The sequence below is a fragment of the Protopterus annectens genome, chromosome 17.part0 (genome assembly GCF_019279795.1).
Source record: "Protopterus annectens isolate FY-2018-M chromosome 17.part0, PAN1.0, whole genome shotgun sequence".
Taxonomy (NCBI): domain Eukaryota; kingdom Metazoa; phylum Chordata; order Ceratodontiformes; family Protopteridae; genus Protopterus; species Protopterus annectens.
In genome coordinates this window covers 690,282,025-690,299,273 of record NC_056751.1, presented here as the reverse complement: position 1 = coordinate 690,299,273, position 17,249 = coordinate 690,282,025, and the positions used below count along the sequence as shown (strand labels likewise).

General features: G+C 37.5%; 1 protein-coding gene across 8 annotated transcripts in view; it reads right to left on the bottom strand.

Moving 5' to 3' along the window:
* Nucleotides 1-17,249, bottom strand: part of LOC122791844 — a 2,266,858-nt gene that overhangs the window by 1,736,109 nt on the left and 513,500 nt on the right. For 7 of the 8 annotated variants that reach the window (XM_044059812.1, XM_044059813.1, XM_044059805.1 and 4 more), the window contains exon 2: nt 13,453-13,579. The exons of the other annotated variant lie outside the window; for it this stretch is intronic. The gene's annotated coding sequence lies outside the window, so the exon portion shown is untranslated. The remainder of the gene's footprint in view (nt 1-13,452; nt 13,580-17,249) is intronic. 8 annotated transcript variants of the gene reach the window in all.

Genomic DNA, 17,249 nt, shown 5'->3' with positions numbered 1-17,249 from the left:
AGATCATGAGTTTTTTGGCTTTCTCTGCCTTTGTAGAGCAGACTGTCTAACAAATACTCTTATAAGGAATCTCATCCTCCTTTGTAAAATCAACATCTGCTGGTATAACAAGTTTCTTATCCACTGCCATTCTAACCTTTGGAATAGACTTCTTCTGATTATCTGAGGGAGTTTAGTACAAAACATTAAGGCTATGAACTGCTAATGAACACTGTCCCTCATTCTCCATTTTGTCTGACAGCATTGTGGATTACAGCTGTGAACCGTTAAACTGATTTATGTAGCCAATAGTTTGCTTCCCTTGGCAACCATTTGCCTACTGTGTGATTCTGAACTAGAAATGTAACCAGGCAGTGCTCCCAGACACCCCTGAAAAGAAACACTTCTGTCCAGTGAGATTACTAAGTGAACAATTAAATAATATGAAAAGAAAAATCGAACAAATTACGTCACAAGTACTGTAAATGCCAACCTCAATGACTTGATGGGAAAGTAGAAGTTTTTGCTTAGTATTAATGTGATGGACCTTCTGTTTAGTGGGAACTAATCTACTCTTGTCACTACAAGGGTAATGTGGCTACGTTTCTTGTTGAGTCTCCAACCATAAGCTCAGTATTAACATATGAACATATGAATCCATGATCCAACTTTGAGATACAGAAATGCCATAGCTATTATATATTGACTAGCAGGGGTAATGAGGTGTCACTCATCTTGTGTATTCAAATAAGATGATGATGAGGCTTGGGTGTTCGTTTCAGTCATTTATTACACATAAACACATCAGGATGGATAGCAGGAACATAAAACCTTAATGAATTAACTGACTGACTGTTACACTCATACATGCTTTCACTCAAAATGGCAATCTTGCTTGCACGTGCTCAGTACTTGCATGCACGTGCCCGTAGACTGGAATGGCTATTAAAGGTGCAACATACACTCTGATGCTGATGTAGATGAGGGATTTAGCCTCCGGTGTGTGGGGTACAAGGCACTTCAGGCTATGTTACAGGTTTTTTTTTTAAATGTAATGCCTTGCAGTTTGCATGAGAGTTCAATGTTTGCTCTGTTGGGGATCACAACTGTGTTCTTTGCAGTTTGGTCAGAGTGCAAGGGTTCTGGATCACATTGTCAAAAGTAAAGTTTAATGATCATTGAGTTACTAATACATGACAATGCAAAGTGGGAAAAAATTTTAAGTAACTGTTTAGTCTCTTCCCACATTTCCTTAGCTGCCACCACAGAGTCATTTCTAATACAAAAACTGAGAAAGTGGAAGTTTTATTGTATGGATATGGATACTAAGATACAAGCCATTAAAATGTTTTTAGTCCCTTTAGTCTTATGCATGGGTCAGGCATACTTTTATCAACTGGAGGAGAAATTGTGGGCAGGAATTGAAAAAGAGTTGAAGGATTTTATCTGGGAAGGAAAGACAGCAAGGGTCAAGTGGGATAAGCTGACCAACAGAACATGGTGGACTAGGACTACCTAATCTGAGGGGGTATTTTAGAGCAACACAGTTAAGGCTGTTATACATAGCATAGGCAGAAAAACTATAATTCAAGGTGGAAAGGGATGATGATGAAGGGAGGAAGCTCAAGAAATAAGGAGAGGTTGGGATTTTGGATGCCAACTCTTAAGGAGAACAACCAAAATCATACAGTATTATATTCCTAAAATAGCAGGGAGTATTCTAAGAACCAAACCAGGACAAGAATGGAGAAAAGAGATTTTGCTGATAGGGTTGACTGCTATACAAATAATAGGCAAGGGGGGGGCTGGAATTTATTGGAGAAAACTGCCAAAGTAACCAAGGTACTGAGAGCAAATAACTAGAAAGAGAAAGGTAATAGAAAGGGAAGAGGACAAATATGTATTTGGACTGCAGGTTAGAGATTGCCCTCTGTATCAAGGATTGAAATCAGAGTATAGGCAAAGGGAAAGAAAAGGCAGCTCCAAAATGAGCTATATAATGCTAAACTGCCAATGACTAGAATGTTTATAAGTGATTTATAATGTTTACAACTACAGTTGTTTCAATGGTGTCTGTGATGTAAACTGTTTCAGCTAAAATGGTTTCATTTTGTATGTTTTTCATTTATATAAATGTAAGCTTGCCTTTGTCACGTGGAAATTTAATAAAGATGTTGGAAAAAAATATATAAGTAACTGACAGATATCAATGTTTCCTGTTAAACATATACACTGAAAATATAAAAGAAGCATTATTTTAATTCTGCAAAGAAATGGAAATTATACAAAAAGAACATTGCTAATATAGAGGTAACATGAAATAATATGGTGATTCAAGTTAAACAAACTACATGTGCAACAATGCTGCAGTTGCCAGTTTAGTATTACAGAGAGGAAATTGCTAATATACAGAAATATCCTGGTGGGACCAGAGTTGAACTAGCAACAAAACATAAGCTATAACACAGCACGCACTGGTACACAAAGTGAATGATTTCCTTAGTAGGACATTATCCTCTATGTGCTGTCTGCTATATTGAGCCATGCCTTTCTATATTGGCTTGACTTTGTTCATTTTAATGATATGGATGGGAGGGTGGGGGTTCTATTCAGGTAAGATGAAAGAGGAATATGGTGATGGCTTTTTGAATCTCAGTGTCACATTTCACTACTTTCGATAGTGGGAAATGAATGACAAATTGTGCATTATTGCTGAACAACACATTGTTTAATACATTTTTTCTCAGAATTGTCATTATATCACCCTACAATAGACCAGTATCTAAATGATTCATGACATAATAGTGTGTTAGACTTGACCTTACAACATAATGCAACCCCTTTGAATGGTGAGACAGTTCCTAGACATTTTTGCCTCTCATCTAGCACTAATATAGAAACCTAAAAATGCTGCATTGATTATTAACGTACACTTCAGTCCAAATAAGGTAGCAAGAGATTGTAAAATTTGTTTTATATTACCATCATTTTGTATAACATGTACCTACTGCAACTATAGCCAACTAAATCAGATACGACTGCTGTGTGAGGCCTTACAGGTTTACAATATCTGTTTTTCTAACTGAATTTTATTTATTTATTTTACATTTGTTGACCGGGCTAGTCTAGCTGGAGAAATTTCCATTTTCAGTAGCGGCCCGGGGAGAAAAGCTCCACAGAGTGAGATACATACAGAAAAACTAACAAAACAAAATAGACTAATGATAATAATAACAGTAATAATAATAATATTAGAGTTAGTAATAGGGTTTGCAATAAAAAACAAAAACTAGTAAACCCTTCAATGTAAAGTACTACTACAGGAGTTAATTCCTATGACACACAATACTATCTACATGACATTGTACAAATTGAGAAAGAGAAGGCAGAAAAAAAGAAAAGCTTAATAGATTGTAAATAAAGGAAAGTATGTAAAAAAGTAGAGTGAAAAGAGAGTAAGGGAAAAGTTAGGGATTAATGTAGAAAATAGCAAACAATACAGATAACAGGTAGAGAAGTAGTGGGAGAGAAGAGAAGACAAATAGTGAGAAGTGTATCAAGGAGTAAGAGAGATAGTTTTATATAGTTAGTTATAGTGAAAGGCTAATCAGGTTTACTACAAGAACAAAGCCAGTGATTTTGGAAATGCAGTTTAATACTTTGTTTGAAGAGAGGCAATGAAGTAATCTTTGTTATGTTAGAAGGTAACAAATTCCATTTTGTCCCTACAGCATTGGTAAATAGAGAGTCACCAGCATAATTATTTGATTTTATAGAACTTATTAGAAGTTTACTGGAGGAGCAGAGAGAGGTGAGATTTTTATAGGGGATTATGAGTTGTGAGAGTATTGGGGTATTATTAGGTTGGTACCAGATTTTATGGGCAATGCAGAGTTGATGGATTATTAGATAGTTCTGAAACTCAGGCCAGCCTAAAAGTTTTAAGTTTAGGCAATGATGTGTTTTATATGGGTTACCGGTAGCAAAGCGGGCAATGTTATTATAGCAGGTTGCCAGTTTGTGAAGGCTTGTTTTTTTGAGATTGGTAAAGATAGGAGTAGCATAAAAAAGAGTGGAGATAAGATGGGAGTGAGCGATCCTTGTTCTAGTCGAGGGTGTAAGAAAAGGTCTAATTCGATATAGGGATCCTATCTTTCTGTTAACTAGTTTCATGGAGTTGTTAATGTGTAGGTCAAATGAGAGATTATTGTCAATTGTAATACCTAACAATTTAGTTGATGTGTCAGGGGAGATGATAGTGGCGCTGTTGGAAGAGATAGAGAAATGTAAGGGAGAGGTCCTGCATGTGGGGGTAAAAAGAAGAAATTTGTTTTTTTTCGCATTTAGTAAGAGGAAACGACTAGAGAACCATGTTTCTACGGTATTGAACACAGTTTGGGTGAGTGAGATAAGTTCTGGGGTAGAAGATGCTGAGCAGGTAAGTGTAGAGTCGTCAGCGTATTGAATGCAGGTTGCTTGAGGGATTATTGTCTGAAGATCATTAATGAAAAGGGAGAAGAGAAGTGGACCAAGGATAGAGCCCTGTGGAACACCAATGGTAACAGGCAAGAGAGAAGAGGTGTGGTTTTCCCAGAGAACTGCTTGTTTTCTATTTGTGAGGTAAGACTTAAACCATGTAATGGCTGGGATATCGAATGAGAGGGATTCAAGAGTATTAAGTAACAAGGGGTGGTTAACCATATCGAATGCTTTGGACAGGTCAATGAAGAGGGCAGAAGAGAGTAAGTTGTTGTTGCGGTTCTGATTAATAGTATCTACAAAAGAAAGCAGGGCAGTGGTGGTACTGTGATGTGGTCTAAAGCCATGTTGACAGTTTGCTATTATGTTGTGATGAGAGAGATATTGTACAAGTTGAAGGTGGATACATTTTTCCATGATCTTAGCCAAAGGTGAGAGGAGAGCAATGGGCCTATAGTTAGCATAGTCAGTTGAGTGTCCACCTTTGTGTAGTGGGATAATATGAGAGACCTTCCAGATTTCAGGGATGATTCCTTCTTTGATTGTCCTATTTATGAGAATAGAGATAGGATAAGCAATAACCTTGGCAGCCTTTTGAAGAAAAAGAGATGGGAGCTTATCGGCAGAGGGGGTACATGGTTTTAGTTTGAGAAGAAGTTTGTGAATGTATGATGTAGGGATAGGTTGTAGTGAAAATTTAAAGGAGGAGTTAGTTTGGTTACTAGGTGGACAGAAGTTGTTGGCATTAAGTTGTTTAGCTAGAGTTTGAATAGTTTCTGTGAAGAAAGAGTTAAAGGTATCTGCAGTCTGTTGTGGTGTATCAGGGTCTGCATTTAGTGGGGAAGGTGTTTTGGAAGTTCCTGGGGAGAGGAGTTTATTGACTGAGGACCAGAATAGTTTTGAATTATTAAGATGAGTTTGTTGAAGTTTGATATAAAATTTCTTTTTGTCGGTTATCACTGCCTTTTTAGTTAGATTTCTAAGCTGTCTGAAGTTTAAAAGATCAGTGTTAGTTCTGTGGGATCTCCATCTAGCCCAGATTTTATTTCTAGTGAGAATGAGCTTTTTGGTTTCATTAGACAGCCAAGGGGCCGTATTAGATTTCATTCTAATAATACGTTCAGAAGCATGTTTGTCAAGAATGGATAAGAACGTTTTGTTAAAATGTAGTACTGCATTTTCAAGAGGAAGAGTTTTTAAGGGGTTCCAGTTACATGCCCTGAGTTCAGTTTGAAATAGGTCCAGATTAAAATGTTTGGAGGTACGTATTTTTCTAGTAATGTGGGGGTTAAGCCAATCAGCTTTTTCTCTTGTAATAAAAGTTAAGAGAGTGGTCACTGATATCGTCTGGCAAGGTTCCTAATTTGTAATTATTTTTTACTCTGTTTATAAGTATCCAGTCTAGAATGCTTTCTCTTTTGGTATGTTTATCGAGCCTAGTAGTTGAGGTGATGGTTTGGGTGAAACCATGTAGGTTGATATGAGATGAAGGGTTTTCTTCATTAATACTATTCCAGTCTATGTTCAGGTCGCCTAGTATGATAGTTTCCTGAGGATAAGTGGCTGATATGTAACTAAAATAATCTTCAAGGGTTGGTATATTGTTACCAAGAGGCAGGTACATACAGATGATATTAAGGGATTTTTTGGAGTTTAATTGGAGTTTGATGATGATGGCTTCTATCCTGCTATCTTGAGTTGGAGAGGCTGGAAGGGTAGTGATATTTAGATGATTTCTAAAGAGAATTGCAACACCACCACCTTTTCTTTTGGGGCAGTCGAGCCTTACTATATTGTAACCTTGGGGAATAATCTCAGAGTCTTTAGTGCTAGGTTTTAGCCAGGTCTCTGAGAGGAAAAAATATCAAATGGGTGTGTGTGAAGGAGTGCATGAAGGTATGGTACTTTGTTGTTTAAACTTTGGGTATTCAGATGTCCTATTAACAAGCTATTATTGGTTTTAGGCATAGGCACCAGGGGGGAGGGGAGAGAAGGGCCAGGGTTAGGATGGATGTCACCATCTTGAAGGGTAGGATTGCTACATTTGATTTTAAGATAGTATCTTTGTAAGGTTAGTATTCTGGTTTTATTATCAGATGTTATGACATAGTTGAGATGTCTAGGCCTGTGGAATTTAGGTAGATGATAGTTGGGGATAGGAGAAGTAAAAGGATATGGAATAAGTGGACTGAGAAATGCGGAGGTGTGTTTGTGAGGATGGAGAGTTTGGGCATCAAGTGATTTCTCGTAACAGGACAGGAGATAGACTGAGAATAGAGTGGTAAACAGTAAGAATGAGAGTAAGATCTGGGTTGGCAGGTATGGAGCCATTGTAAGATGAGTGTGAGAAGTAAGAGAAGGATGTGGAAGATATGGGGGGCAAGATGTAGAAGGGGGTATACTAATGTTCAATAGATAAGAAAGTATAAAAGGAGTAGGCGAAGAGGGGATAGTAGTAATACAGTGAAGGGATAAATGTTTAAAGTGAGATGATTAAGTAACAAGATGTAGGGAGGAGGAGAATAGGTAGAGCACAGTGGGAGTGTGTAGTGTTAAAGGGTGTGTGCATGGGTGGGAGGAAGTTTGAGCGGGAAGGAGAAGGATTGGAAGGATGGGATAGGGGTGTGGCAAGAGAGGTATAAGGGTAGGACCCCTGGGGTGGGTGGGAATTGGGGGTAGGGAGGGGAGCGGAGTGAGCCCGTAGGGCGAACGGAGCGGGTAGAAACAACAGAGGTGGAGAGAGGAGACAATCAGAAATGCAGGTAGGTATGGCAGGAGCAGAAAGTGTATGGGAAAGGAAACCCAAGTAGAGCAGTGGAATAGGAGATGGTATGCAGGTGTAGGTCAGAAAGATGCAGAAGGAGAAAAGTGAAGCTGAGAAAGACAGGCAAGATACTGGAGCAGTACTAGCACTATTGGCAAGGAGATAGGCAGACTGTAAGGTAGAATATATAGGCTGAGGGAGATAGGAGAACCAGCATAAACTTTAAATGCTAATCTGGGGCATAGGAAGTAGCGAGGAAATAAGAGAGTGAGGAGAGCACCACCTAGTGGCCAGGGCAGGTAAATGAGGGAGAGAAGGGAAAAGCAGAAAAGGGACAAGTAAAGGTGGCAAGGAAAAGGAGGAAATAGTGTAATGGTGAGAGTGGAGGGGTGGTAGAGGATCAGAGGAGGAGAGGTACTGGCTGCTAGGCACACAAGCACAGGCAAATTATTGGACTCAGTAGGTAGACTTTAGCAGTGGCTTATTGAATCAACAATGCAAAGCCCACTACCTACTTTCAGTTCCTTGAGTGAGGAGGAAATATGGGAGGCAGGCAGACTTTCAGTCACTGTAGGCAAGGCCAGGAATCATCCGATACCAGTAGGGCGAGAGGCAGGTCAATGTTCAAAGTATTGATAGAGTTAAGAACTTTCTAGTGGGAAGGATAGACGGGTAGGGAGGAGGAAAAAAATATAACAAAGTTAGCATACGTATTAGATCAAGGTATATAGTGAAATCATGTAACTAGGACAGTAAGAGGCCAAACAGCATAAGTATCTAGTAATCTAGTACAAATAAAACCACTTAACAGATGACAAGAGATCGCATTGACAACAAAGCTAAATTAGAAAAGCATCTATCAGTCTAGCACTCAATCTTAAGTAACAGTTTATAAGACTAGGTTGTGAATGTATCAACGCTTAATAGAACAGGCAGGTATAATCACAATAAATGGTAGATTGTGTCCAAATAACTTCAAAAACACAGAAGTAATAATCATTTTGGGACTTATGGATAATAACATATAAGCCTGGTTGGTCTTTGTATCAGGGGTCCAAGTACTATAGCAACTATGATAACTATCCAAGGGGAAATAAGAACATTGAACCCACTATACTGTAGCAAGTAATTAAAGAGACTGTAGCAGAGATATACACTAGAGCACACTTAGCTAGTGGAACGCTGACTCGCGATGGAGCATAAAGCGTTCACCATGCGGTTAGGGTTAAAAGGAGCCTTAAAAAACGGCAAAAACGCTAAAACTCATAAATTGTGGTTAGCGACAGAGGCATCTTAGAGACAAGCCATCTGAGTAGCAGAGATCTACACTAGAGCACACTTAGCTATTGGAACGCTGACTCGCGATGGGGCATATAGCATTCACTATGCGGTTAGGGTTACAAGGAGCCTTAAAAACTGGCAAAAACACTAAAACTCATAAAATGTGGTTAGCGACAGAGTCATCTTAGAGACAAGCCATCTGAGTAGGGTCAGTTGGTTAGTTGAGTGGGAGTTAGCGTGTGTGCGATAGCAAACACGTTAGTTGTAGCTGAAGAAAGCCCCACGTGGGTGGCGCAGTTAGGTAAAAAAAACCGGGATAGCTCTACAACAAAATAAGGTTTACACCCAGGAGTGCTATGAAGAATGCTATAAGAATGCTAATAACGAGCATGTTTCTGCTATGAACAGGTGAAAAAAAGACAAGCATACAAGCTAAACTTTTCTAAAACAAGTCAATAGACATAAAGCATATCAACATGAAAAAAGTCCCATTATGTGAATCTCTGAATCATTCAATGAGTGATATATGAGTCAGCCATGCAATTTCTACAGACACCGAAGAACCAGAAATGACAGAGAAAAATTGATGAAGAAATAGAGACAAAAACACCCGATGGGTAAACATATCAACTTGGCAGACATCGTAAGTATCACACTTACAAAGGACAAAATAGTAACATTATATTGGGTTATAAGGATGATTTACAAATGAAAATCTGGGAGTTTGGAAGTAAAAAAAGAAACATAAATTGTTCATCAGATAAAATATAGGCAGGATATCCAGTGCCCATAGTTTGGTTAGGAGCCATGCTGATTGTTAGGACTGCCAGGGGATATAGCATAAAGCAAACAATGGTAAAATGTTCTGTCCCAGGAGGGATAGTTCCTTAAGAGTCAGGAGACCTTTCTAGTGAAAGCTCGTATTACAGAAGGAGACATAAAGGGAGTTGGAGTTGGGTAAGTGAAGAAGCCTGGGCAGCCAGAGGCAGTACAGAGGTCAGGTGGGGACATAGTTAAAAAAAAAAAACAGAACTGAAACTGTACACCTAGAATAAATTAATTATATAAATGCCGATTATATCTATGATGAAAAATGTATTGCAGAAGGTAAGCAATGTTCAGTTAGTATAACCTGAGGTCATCCTAAACAGATGTCACCGCATTAAATAAAACAGGAATGTAAATGAATATAGTAGTAAATCACAACTTAAATACTGGATAAAACTGTGTTGCTAGAGGCTATAAAGAGGTATCAGAGAGAAAAGAAATGTACTGCAAATGGTTGTACCTTCCCTTATTACTGTGAGTAGCTATAGAAAAACTAAAACATCCTTAGCACTCTCTCTGAAAAATACAGTTTCGTGTTCATACATGTATGCCAACTCATGACAAAAATACAATGTTAACTTTTTCCAGACTAAAAATAGAGAAAAGTGTAATGACTGCCAAAGTCTCATTTTGTGAAATATTAACCCACAAGCATGTTCATAGATATAAAGAGATAGCCAGCATTTGACACATACAGGCCAAGTGGCCATTCATGATAAGAAAAATAACAAAACAAAAACAAATAGCACTGCAGCCTTTAACTTTCAGTTATGTAAGCTGACCTTCACACTCATTAAACCCGGTAGTTGTGAATTATCATTATCAGTATAACATTTTTTCATGAATCATTTCCAAAAGTGATTTCTATTGCTCTAAACTCTAAATAATTCAGCCCCTTTGAGTAATAATAGCACAGCTATGATTCACTTGGAAAATGGACAGTTTTTGTAACTAGTAACCAAAATGTGGTAAGTAGCTTGTTAAAGCTACTATTATAAATAATCCTAATATATAGAAGACTGTGCAAATCAGTTTATTAAAAATGAGATGCCAGGCAATATAGTTCATTTTGTAGACATATTCATAACAAATGTCAGTTTTGCAGCAGATTAAAGCAACAGGAAATCACCAGAGGCAACTCCATGATGGTAAACACACTGTACAGGAATGCGGGACCTGCAAATTCATGCATAGACAAGCAAATACATTGGTGATGCATCTGATAATTTAAAGTAAACATTTACAAAATGCCTACATTTTATTAACTTTGTTGAATATCAGAAGTACACTTATGAGCACCATGTAGAAAGATGATGGAGCATAATTATTTTGTTAAAGGAGAACAAAATGAAAACGACCATCCAACAAGGCTGTAAAAGTTATAAAAACTTTAACATATAAATGACAGGTAAGTGCTTTCCCCCCAAAATGGCACTTCCTCAGGCCATGATGGTAGCTAATTACAAGTACAAAATTAGGTTAGATTGTATTGGTTACTGATCCTAAGAGAGACTTTCTTAGTTGATACAGGCATACTTAATACGATACATTCACTAGGTATTTCTCTTATGGTCCTACTTAATTAAATTATAATTTAGTGTTGGCCATCGATTCCTCTTCATTATTTAATTAGCACTTTACTTTATAACCAACAACAAATAATGCATTTATTGCAAACCATATGTTAATGCAATCAGAACTGGGTTTCCTGCACAGCACTTTAACTTCGCCCTAATTAAGAATTGTAGTCACTCTAAATGTACTTTAAGCCTTGACAATGTGTTGCAGTTTCTATGGTACTTACTGTTGCCGTTTTTTTTTTTTTTTTTACCATTACAAATCACTTGGCAGCCCCTTCCTGCTTCATTTGCCCTTGCTATGCTCAGATTCACCACACTTCCTTAGCCTGACCCCAAATCCCACCCCCACTATATCCACACATACTAACTCCGCACACAGCATATTCCATCAACCACAGACATACCATATTACTCTTAACACCACTCCCACTACAAGAAATGTATAAGATTACAATCTACCATGCAAAAAAAAATGTTAAAATAACTCACTTCTCAACAAATATACTGCTTACTACACTTAGTAACTTATTTCAAACTAAGTGATGGCATATACCAAAACCTCAGACCTGATAATATTCAACAAAATATCCATAACTACCCTACAGTAAAACCACACTTCCTAACAAACACCTCTTCTAAAGGAGCACACCTTTTCCTAGTAAATATGAATCTCAGAAGTATATCAAACAAAATACATGAATTCCATGTCTGCCTCACATAATATTTTCCCTGATGTAGTTGTCATAACTGAAACTCCTTGACAATTCTGCACTATAATCGTAACTTTGTCCACTATACTTCCCATAACTTAATATTCCCCTATTTTACTTCTGTTGTATTTTTATTTCCATCACGATTTTATTACATAGTAATCCCTCAGATCAGTATTACTGTCTCAGGAACATTCCTGAGATAGTGGTACATGCAGCACTCTCTTTTCACCTAGCACATTTACTTAATAACTCAATATCACGACTAACTTCTAACCCACTACAATTTTAACTCTTAATCCTCACCTGGTCCATTGTAACATACTCCCACTGTTTTTTCTTACTACACTAGCATATATCTCAAAATACCACACTGGTCCTCCACTAACACTAATATACTACAATTCAACGTTCTCTCAGTTTACAAATACCTTCTTCAGTTTATATATTTCTTTATCATGAATGCACACTTATAGATATGCCAAAACATGAAAACAGAATCCCAAAATTTTTATTTATTTATTTATTTATTTATTTACATTTGTTGACCGGGCTAGTCTAGCTGGATACATATCCCTTTTCAGTAGAGGCCCGAGGAGAAAAGCTCCAACATGAGTGATTTAATACATTCAAAAACATTTACAGTAAAGACCAAACACAAATGTAAATGGTTAGTAAGAGACAAGGAAACAGTCATATTCCTGAGCGCAGAACATTGATGTAGTCACTGATAGTAAAGCGGCATCATCATAAATTTCCAAAATAGCTTTTGTACCTACCATTTACTGACGACCCAATCATAAGAACTGAGTACAATTTCTGTTAAAAATGTTATTTTTAATCTAATAAGAAAAGATAAAGAGGATTATGAGTTAAAAATGAAATTTTGGAAGATCATCTATGTCTGTGCCTGTGTTCAACATTTCTCTAAAGTTATCCGGCAATCATTTCCAGAGAGCAACATATGATGTTTACTATTTTCCCTACATAAGGCACAAAGGGATATTAATCAGTGAGCAATAAAGCAATTCATGCACTTCTAACTCAGTACTGCTCAGAAAAATGTGCTAAAAAGGCAGGCCACAGCTGTCCTGTACACACTTTCACAGTATAAGAAAAGGTCAGGCTCCAGCATGCAGGGGTTCATCGTAAGTCACTAGGTCAGTTCTTAATGCAGCATATTTTAGCAAAAAGTACACAACTGCTAGTTGATTAATTAGGAAAATGTTACCTGAAAGCACTAGCTTTAAGTTGTACTATAGCCACAAGGTGGGATTTCCCCTTTCTCATGGTTATATGACCTCAGAGTTGTAATGTGGAAGTAAGAGCTGTGAGAATATGTGGGGGCTTGCTGCTTCCCCATCTCATGCAAAAAACAGAGAGTTTCTATTGTTTTAAATGCTGCTTAAGGATGATTTGATGAGTATGTATTGATGATTTGCTGAGTTGTGATAAATCTGCACTCTGCTTGCTCAGTGCAAAAAACTTTTTATGCAAACACCCAGAACACACAATTGGTCAAGTAATTCTATCACGCATTTCTGTGTTCAACTAGTTCCCCTCATATACAAGATGGGTATTAGAGCTACATGGGGATTTCTGGACAATAAATACACAAAAGACTCACATTAGTATTCATGTATTTGATATTTAATTGACTTTACACATTAATTAATAGTTCTGTTGTTACTTGGCAATATCATTCTATAGCATGCGTTGTACCTAGATCAGTCAAAAGACTGAGGCAGAAGTAGAAAGAAAAAAAAATATTAAAAGAAAACATAATTCTAATACATTCATACAAACAGACAAGAAGGTGTCAACTACTTACAAATAGAAACTCTTGGATTATGATGCCTCATTCTGGAAGTTATAACAACCTCATATTTAGTATTTATTCCAGTAACTTACAACTCCAGTCTCTCCTATTCTGCGGACTTGGGATTTCAACAGACTATCTATATAAAAAAGTGCAAAGAAAACCCAGTTTTAACCTTTCTCACAGCAAAGGGCACAGAAATACATAGTTTGCCAATAATGCATATTAATTCAAAATAAAATGCTGTTGACAGAAACATTTGTATAAATTTAATGGACAGAAATAGAAGGATGTGAGTGAATTGATTTGGTGTAACAACCAGCAAACCCAAACTTATGAGAAACGGGGAAAATAGGGAAGCCATTGAACCCTACTTCTTTCTTATTACTCACAGCAAAAATAGTCCCATCAAGCTCCAAATATGCTACAATCAAGCCACTACCAAAGGCCCCAACAACCATAGCTGCTGCTTGGAAAAATTGTATATGACCAGGCACTCAAATATATGTAAGCAAACATGTCCCTTTAGTTATTAGAGAATAAAGCCTACCAGAACCTGATCATGGTCAAACCTGGCTTTAGGCAGGGTAATTGAGCAGGGCTGCCTTTCCTGCAGACATTCCAGGGTCCCATTACTTGGGTCTCTCTCCCCAGTTGCTATAAACACTGCTCAAACCCGTCAGCATGCATACTATTTTTTCTTTACTTTTACAATGGTTACAGAGATTTATTTTTAAATTAAAACTTTTATCTCAAATTTTATAGCACAAACATCGATGGCCTTTTGCAAGACAAAACAGTCTCACAATGAAAAAGACATTTAGCACTGGTGACATTAAACTTCTCTTCGCTTGTAACTCACAGTCATTGAAAATGCATCTGGTCACTGGTGCATTAAGTGTACCTTGGGCCCTGAGTGCTTTCAAACCATGGGCACCCCTGCATATGTTTTTAGGACCATGCATGAATGCATTTGTTCTTTGATTCACCTTCTTGATGGTTTTAAATTATATTTATTGCTTAATACAGCAACATTTGTTAGGGCGTGTTTAAGTTTGTGTTTTTAAACACTTTTTCCAGTAAGCAGTGAAACAAAAAGTATGACTCAATAATGACAAAAGTACCTAATTCATTATAATTCATAAATATCTGTACTCAACAATTACAGCCACTTTACTGATCATGTATACATCGTCTGATTGTGATAAACATGCCACAGAAAAGTATTCCATTTTGATTTACACAAATTCACACTAGTCTTCAAAGACAGACTGACTATTTAACTTTATCAGCTCAGCAGAGTCAGTCAGTTTTATCCACAGACATTCCCATATCAGCAATCATTGCTACATAGTTAACTGCATCCTTGTCAGATGTCTGTGTCAAAAAAATTAATAAAAGTAATAATGGCCATAGTCAAATATTTCAAATTTGTTTTACACAAACACACAGTAGCTAAAGTATTTCAACTTAATTCATACACACAGACACATACAAACACACACGCACACACACACACACACACACACACACACACACACACACACACACACACACACGCACACACACACACACACACACACACACACACACACACCACACACACACACACACACACACACACACACACACACACACACACACACACACACACACACACACACACACACACACACACGCACACACACACACACACACAAACACACACACACACACACACACACACACACACACGCACACACGCACACACACACACACACACACACACACACACACACACACACACACACACACACACACACACACACACACCCACACACACACACACACACACACACACACACACACACACACACACGTGCAGATTATACCTGCAAAGCCAGATTAAAATTGTTTATAAATGACCAGATGATAAATGCATAAGGCACTTTCATCCATGGAGAGCCCCCGCCAGCAGTTATTGTTACTTTGTTGACTGACTCCATCCCTTTCTGTTATGAAGAACTATATTACATATACATCACTAGTAGCCCTAGGTGAACAACATGAAATTGTATAAATATCACTACTATCATGCCCTAATATTCAGCCATGTATAGCAAAGTTTAAATAGACGTTTTTTATGACAACATAACAAATATTAACCACCTAATAACATATGTTAAGTTAAAATTCACAGTCTGTGCAGAAATAAAAATCATCTACATCATTCCACATTAAAAAGAACTTTTAGTAATGCTGAGGTTACTACTGGCTGGCAAGCAATGCTGCATTTCAGTGCTTCATCTACAAATGCCTGCTGCCTTTGAAAGAATAAATTGCCTATGTTACATTAAAAATATAGTGTGCTGGTGATACTGACATAATATTTCCTTTACTTGATCAGCTATGCAATAAGGAATGGTTGGCAAGTAATGAAAACAGGTTCAAAGTTAATAGGCATACAGTCCTGGAGGGCATTAAGAAGCCACACTCAATTTCTCAATTGCACCACAATACACAAGAACCAGTTCATTGATAAGTCGGATGTTTATTCCCTGGTATTAACTGCCACAGGCACAATTTTCAACTAAATGCAGGAATCCTTTGCAATCCAATATTGTAGCTCACAGTGATATGTAACACTGACTACATAATGAATACTGAAGATCAGATGGTTCTGATCAGCACTCCAAATAATACGGACTATATGACCCGACAAGTGTCAACCCCTTTGCAATTATTGGTGGCTATAGAGAAGGTACTGCAAAAATATATCACTAAAATGCAACATGTTTAGACTACTAAAATGTGATATGTTTAGACTATATTACACAATCCAGGCCTATTAATGAATTAATTCAGTCATTATTGCAATTAATAAAACAAAACGATTAAAGACAATACAAATACAGCAGATTTTGTTCAACAACCCACAATTCATTCAAATACCAGAAATATTATTGCATACAACATCCTGTTTGTTATTTGGGGGTGTAGCTAACATGTTTGCAGGGCAACTACATCTCTTTTTCAACCTCTATATGTCTTTTCTATAGCTCTCTATAACCTACCTGGATTGCTAATAATGCTGTATTGTTGCAGCATACACCAACGGAGTCATGAGTAGGATCATGGATAAATGGAGACCTAAGTAGGGTAATGAATTAGGCCCCCACCAGCCATGGCAATATCCCATTACTTGGCTTTCCCCCTCCAGTTATAAGCACTGTTCAAACCTGTCAGTGTGCACATTATAAATCCATCTGGCAACCCATCAAACTACAAGAGATGTGCTAGGATTCATACTCAAGTAGCATATAATAAAGTACTAATTAGCATCTATGTGAAGTGTGCAGGAATTCAAATAAATATGCAACTCATTTGCTAATAGCCTGGAAGAACTCACTGCTCAAAAGTGTCCCAGGAGTACTGTCTGGTGAGGTAAATTGGCAGTCACACAAAAGATATGTGAAAGTTGAGGGAATCAAGCCATATACCGCAGATAAACTGCTGTAGCCCAAACACAGTGCATTTCAGATCTGTGTGCATGCAAAAAACAAGCTAGATAAAAATGTATTCATAGCTAAAATATTAACATTAACCTCATAGAGACACTTCATGATGCTCAATTGATTCACAGCAATATAATAAACACACTGTCAACATTCAACAGAACAAGGAAACCAAGGAACATACAAAGAACATGACTCGTAAGATGATGCTCCTGGTTACTAAAATCAGTTTCCTTCCATTACACCATAACTACTCTGATTCCTAGCTTGCAGTCTGGGGGACCACTGAGAAACCTAGCCCAAATTTCCAGTTGC